The sequence below is a fragment of the Camellia sinensis genome, chromosome 5 (genome assembly GCF_055761805.1).
Source record: "Camellia sinensis isolate YWXY chromosome 5, ASM5576180v1, whole genome shotgun sequence".
In the NCBI taxonomy this organism is placed as follows: Eukaryota; Viridiplantae; Streptophyta; class Magnoliopsida; order Ericales; family Theaceae; genus Camellia; species Camellia sinensis.
In genome coordinates, this window is record NC_138965.1 from 44,745,444 (window position 1) to 44,751,748 (window position 6,305).

General features: G+C 34.4%; 1 long non-coding RNA gene across 1 annotated transcript; it reads right to left on the bottom strand.

Moving 5' to 3' along the window:
* Positions 1-1,341: 1,341 nt before the first annotated feature.
* On the bottom strand, positions 1,342-3,794 carry LOC145790597 (uncharacterized). Its single transcript, XR_014329456.1, has 4 exons — positions 3,307-3,794; positions 2,233-2,292; positions 1,550-1,596; positions 1,342-1,436 (listed from the first exon to the last, which is right to left on the bottom strand). It is a non-coding gene; the product is annotated as an uncharacterized LOC145790597 (long non-coding RNA).
* Between the last annotated feature and the right edge of the window lie 2,511 nt (positions 3,795-6,305).

Sequence of the window (6,305 nt, forward strand, 5' to 3'; positions counted from 1 at the left end):
AGAGAGAGAGACTCACACATATGAAAAAGAAAATGTGCAATCTTGACTTATGTGAAGGTAGGTCCATATATAATATATAAATAAACATTGCAAAAATAACAATAAAAAATACCTGGAATTCCTCATAAGGATTCAAGAAAGGGTTGTGGTAATTCAAAGCAACAACAAGGCCAAGAGAAACCTGTATATCCAACCGAGGAAACATCTCATTTAGGTGCCCAAATTAGGGTTTCATTGTGGAGCATGCTAATGGAAAAAATTAATAACTTGTAAATTCCAATTTTAAAGCATCAGAACTTATGAAGTCAACAAGGTTGCTCCATCCACTTTCTGAACTATACATCAACGTCCACCTCTTTTTTCTCTCCTTTTGAAAACGTTTATCACATAACGACTAATGCATTTAAAAGGACAAAATTTCTAGCATTGTTAACCATATTTTTATAAACGACTTCTGAGTAGATTTAGCATTTCATTTTATTAGTATATCCTCCACTTATACAATTACATACCTTTGTACACCATATAATGTAACACAAGAAGCTAAGGTAATTAGTAAAATTAATACACTAAATTGTATCCTTAATTAATATAGAGCTATAAAGCAAGGGCAAATGATACCTGTCTGTCTTTCGTATGATATAGAAAAGATCCCCCATGCGTCTCGTTATCCAATGGCCAACCCAAGGTGTGAAGTACATGACCAGGTTCATGCTTACTTGAATCAATTTCGCAAACTTGATAAAATTCGCTTCAAGAATTAAGCACAAGCTAGAAAAATCTTGGGGATGCATTTACTAGCTAGTACTCTAATTTTACATGCCTCCAAAAGATTCTCTCTTAAATTATTTGGTCAAATGAGATTTTGTGAAAGCAAAACTACTGACAAAAGTGAAGGATCACGGAAGAACAACCATTAGATATAAAACATCTAGTTCTTCAACTACGCCATAAGGCTCTTTTTATGGATTCACCATGCTTCTAGGAAAAATTAATAACATTTAAATCATATGCATTAGAAGATAAGACTATGAATGATTTATCCTCAATGAATTATGTGCAAATTGATAATATGATGCATTAAAGTTAATTTGAAAATGGATAGCTTAGTTGACAAGACTTTATTCCCGCATGTAGATAGGTTGTTTTCGTGTTTCAAAACACTCATGCTTATGTCACAATAGAGCAACCTTACTGTTACTCCAAGGCCCACCATTGGTGACAAGTTTCAAAAACAAAAACGTATAGGTCAATGTATCAAATTTCCAACCTAGATTGCCCCTACCTCCAACCCAAAAAAATTAGAAAAATAAATGCAACTGCTATTGCAAAAAAAATTACTAAGAACAAGAGAAATTTACCTCTTTAATTCCTAGAGCATAAGTTTGATGTTGTCCCTGCACCTTCTCCCTCAAATTGTACTTTTTCATTATTTTCTGCATATGAGAAAACAAAATTAAGTTCTTACTAGTTAATGAACATAGGATTGGACAGAAAATTGTAGAAACCATAGCTAATGCTGCAGCCATAAGAGACAATCTCTTTATACCTCTGATAATGACCCTCGGCATCCTTCGCGAAGAAGTGTTATGCGTCCTGCAGAGCGACAGATTTATTAAGAGTCAGAACCAGTAGGCTAGGGACTAATAAATAAACCTTGCAAACTAGGTCAATCTTGGCAAACCTTTTCTATATGAAAGCCAATCATAAACATGAAGTTCTTTTGTAAAAAATTTCTTATTTTCTTCCTGTTGGTGGAAATATGCATATAATCAAAAAATATATATTTTTATTGCTATGCACAGATAATAAAAAAAAAACATTACTTCTTTCATGAGGGTTAATCCCTTAAGATTTAAAAGATTCATCAAAATAAACATAAACCTTGAACCCAAAAAGTCTTGTATATTTACATCATGGTCCAACTTCTTAAAGGTTTTCTTCAGTGCCTATATTCTCAAATAGAACACCAAAAGGCTTGAATGAATATGATACGTTTATCATTTCATATTTAATGAAAACAGAGAAAGAAAGAATGAATTGGTGTACTAGAGAACGGCCAGTATTAATCTTACTTCAAGGCTCTCCAACTTCCTGGTCATTCAAATAAAAATTATTTAGTGACATTGTGACAAATGCAGTTAAAATTTAACCCAAAAAAAAAAGAAAAAAGAAAAAAGAAAAGAAAAACAACTCTTCATCCTCATAGATTTAAAGCATATCTGTACTGACCTTTTTGTCCTTTATTGTGGTGTCAGTTGAGTGAATTTTGTAATAACCTCTGCAATGTTGCTGAACAAAAAAACACATGATTTTAAGAAATGATACATGATGCACATAAATCCAAGTGAATTTTGTTTAATTTTCATGCCATACATCAAATTTCACAAACATTTTTATATAGGCACAATTGGAGACTTAAAAATACCTGCGCTCTCTGCGTAATAATGTGCGATATCAGTATCTAACATCAGCCATGTGCATCCAATTCAATTCAAGTTAAATTCAATAATATGTTCCAAAAGCCTCTCTTGCCTTTAACCAAAACCGAAGTTTTTTTTTTCTCTGTTTGTGTTTTCTATGATTATTATTTATTACTTTTCTAAAGTTTTTAAGTTCCATGCAAATGACTCTTTTTTTTTTTTTTCTTTTCGTATTCATATTGCAAAAGCTTGGAGCATTCTTTGTATCACATAATTAGTATGAAATCCCGTAGGCCTCAAAAACTGGAGAAAAAGGCAAGTTGGGTTCCATGCGAGCAGAACTCATAGGCATGTTCTTTCCAACAAAACAATCACCTTACTAAATAAAATTATAATAATTTTAACAGCAATTAAAATAAAACAATTTTTTTTTTACGAACATAGGTCCGCAGATAATGTGGCCTGTAGTATGTTCTTCTCAAATTCATTGTACTATGCTAAAAATTATTATGCTGCTGCATATGGAGAGGTTATAGTATCTTCTACTATGCTCAAATATTATTGTGCTACTGCACATGGTGGTCAACTAAGAAATGCAAAACAAACGTGTAAAGATGTTCTTTTTCCCCTAATTTGATCACAAATCTATGGAACACACCAAAAGATTTTATCAACAAAACAATTTGCAGGGATAATTAATTTTAAGTAGGTATTTCTTGCTAAATATATATTATAATGCATTTAAACCACTACATGACAAATTTATTTTGTAATTCCAACAAACACACTATTCAGTCAATTAAACAAACACATAAAGTGCACAGTTAAGACTAGTACCAGTAACCCAAGAAACCCACATTGAGGACGACTATATCATACTTACATTTGAGCAGAAATGGAGAGAAAAATTAGGGCAAAGATGAACTGTCCATCTTCTGATTTCGTTTCTGACGCGTTAATGTGCCTCGCCGCTTGGTCTTTTTCATCACAATCAGCCCGTTCGAGATCGCCGTTCTGACGAGTCCGACGATAGTCCTTTGTAGACAAAGGTTCTGAGGGGAGTGTAGGGTCTGGATTTGAACATATGGCTTGTGAAGGGATTGGAGAAGATCGAAGGTAGGGTTAGGGTTTTGGATCCGACGACGAGAGTAGAGAAGACGAAGTAGACGACCGGTGAAGAGAATAGGAGAAGAGAGAGAGGGCGGTGAGGGAGGAGGTGTGGCGGCGGCAGTGGTGGTCGCCGCGGGCGGCACCAGAGCCGAAGACGTAGGAGGCGGAAGAGATAAAAGAGAGGAGAGTGAGAGGGAGTGTTAGGTTAGGGTTGGGGATTTGAGATCGTGAGAAACATGGGGGAGAGCGGGAAAACGAAATAATTTTTTTTTGTTTATTTTTTGTTTTTATTTTTTTTTTTCAATTTTTTTTAGGCTATTAAGGTTGAAAAATTATTTGTTTCATTTTTATTTTATTGAAATATTTTTTTTATTTTTTTTTTGGTAGAAGTAGGGGTAATATTTTAATTAAAAATATTTTTTGTTAAAATAAAGTTAATTTTTTGTGAGCGGGAAAACGAAATAATTTTTTTTTGTTAATTTTTTCTCTTTTTTTTGTAGTTAATGATTTTTTTTTTATTTTTCAATTTTTCATTTTTTTTAGGTTACTAAGATTGAAAATTTATTTGCTTCGTTTTTATTTTACTGGAGAAAATTAATTCTTTTTTATTTGGTAGAAGTAGGGGTAATATTTTAATTCAAAAAAAATTATGTTATAATAAAGTTGATTTTTTGTGGTCAATGGAAAATATTTTTTGTAGCCCATTTTTTTTTTTTACTATAAATCATGAACTAATTTTTTGTAGTAGAAGAGAGAGTGCGGTAGTAGTGGTGAAGGTGGTGGATACAAGGTAATGACAAAGGAGATTAGTGGTGAAATTGTGGTAGTGGTAGAGGAGATGGAGTGACGGTGGTAGATAAGAGGTAATGGTAGTAATAGTGGCAGTAGTAGTGGTAGTAGTGGTGGTGGTAGTGGAGTGGTGGTAAGGGTGGTAGTAATGGTAGTCGTATATGTGGAATGGCAACAGTGGTAGTAGTGGTGGTAGTGGAATGACATTCTTTCAGTAGTGGTGAAGGTAGTAGAGGAGATGTGTGGTGAGAGAGAAAGATGAGTGAGAGACAGATAGGGAAAAGAGACAGAGAGACAGAGACAGAGTGTTAAGCGAGAGAGAAACAAACTAGTCGCTAAAAGTGCATTTTCTTATAGTGGGTCGATAAGTCCAGAGGGAGCTTGGTGAGCAAGGCGAACACAGAAACATATATTTGCAATTGATCAAAGAAACATAAACACAAAATACTCTTTGAATTACCAAATATGGAAATTAACATATGCCCAGAACGAAATATGGTGGCTAAGAGAGGAAGGAAGAATGAGAAATAGTCGTGTGAGAGAGAGTAAGAGAAAAAGACATGAGAAACGTATGAGGGATTAGGGGCAAAACTTGGAGGGTCCCAAATTTTGAGAGGGAATTTCAAATTAACAAAAAAAATTAGTAATTACACACATTATATGATTAATTAGACAACAAATTAATTAAGAAAATTAAATTATCGTTAGCTAATTTAAATGATAGTGACAATCACTTTTTTGCGAACAAATCCATTGATGACTTCTCTCTTTGACTCGTAAGTTTTCCATTTACTTGCTAGTTCATCTTTGCCTTTAATTTTGTAATTTTTATTTCTTTAGTAGAAATTTCACTTTTTTAATAATTTCACCTAAATGTTAAGGTTAAATTTCACTATTTGAAGATAATGAAATTTCATTACTTGAAATGATGGTATGTTTTATGATAACGATGACAGGGATAATAAAGGTGGTAGTAACGTAACTCCCTCAAAATAAACCCACAACATATATAACATTAACATGCATTGATATATGAAAATAAAACATTATCCCATTCATCAGAGTATTCTTAATAAAAGACATTACATGTAACATCGAGAATAAATGCCCAACGGGCTTACAGCTTTCAAAGCCAACACTTGGACACAAAAGTCTGAGTACTAACTCAATTACACATTAAGCCCTTGCCTTGAGTTTACATGTAATATCAAAATAAAACAAAATAACAACTAACTAAACAGAGTCTTCAACTCCAAATCCTCCCAAGCTAAGTCCTTGGAGGTAGCATAACACCTGGACCTGAAAATGATGTTCCCGTATAGGGTGAGTCACAGCCCAACATAAATATACTAAACCAAATATAAGAATTGACTAAAGCAATAGCATTCGATAGATGGTTAACACTTATAAATCCATTATATCACTATACAGTTTCATGACAATAATGTCCATGACATGTTTCACTTTCCGTTATTATTCAACTTTCCATTTATACAGACATGGTTCAAAACCTGGCCAAACTATAAAATGAGACTACATCTTACATTAATATTACTTCTAATATCAACAATTCAAATGAGACTAAGGCTCATACTGAGAAAACCTTCGCTCGAGCCAAGAAAGTTTCGCTCGAGCCAACAACAAACCAACTTGCTCGAGCGAAGAACCTCTTGCTCGAGCCAACAATTCAAACCCTCAGGTCTGCAACCAGACGTACGCTCGAGCGACGGAACGCTCACTCGAACGAAGAACAAACCAGATCGCTCGAGCGAAGAAAAGCTCGCTCGAGCCAAGAAATGCAACTCTCAGGTCCAGAACCAGACGAAATCACTTGCTCGAGCGAAGCCACTCTGGCTCGACCCACTAGACACAAAAAACTCAACTCTCGTTCGAGCGACCAAACCTTCGCTCGAGCGAAGGACCAAAACAAAGAGCTCGCTCGAGCGACAAACTGCTCGCTCGAGCGAAAGACCAAAAATCTGG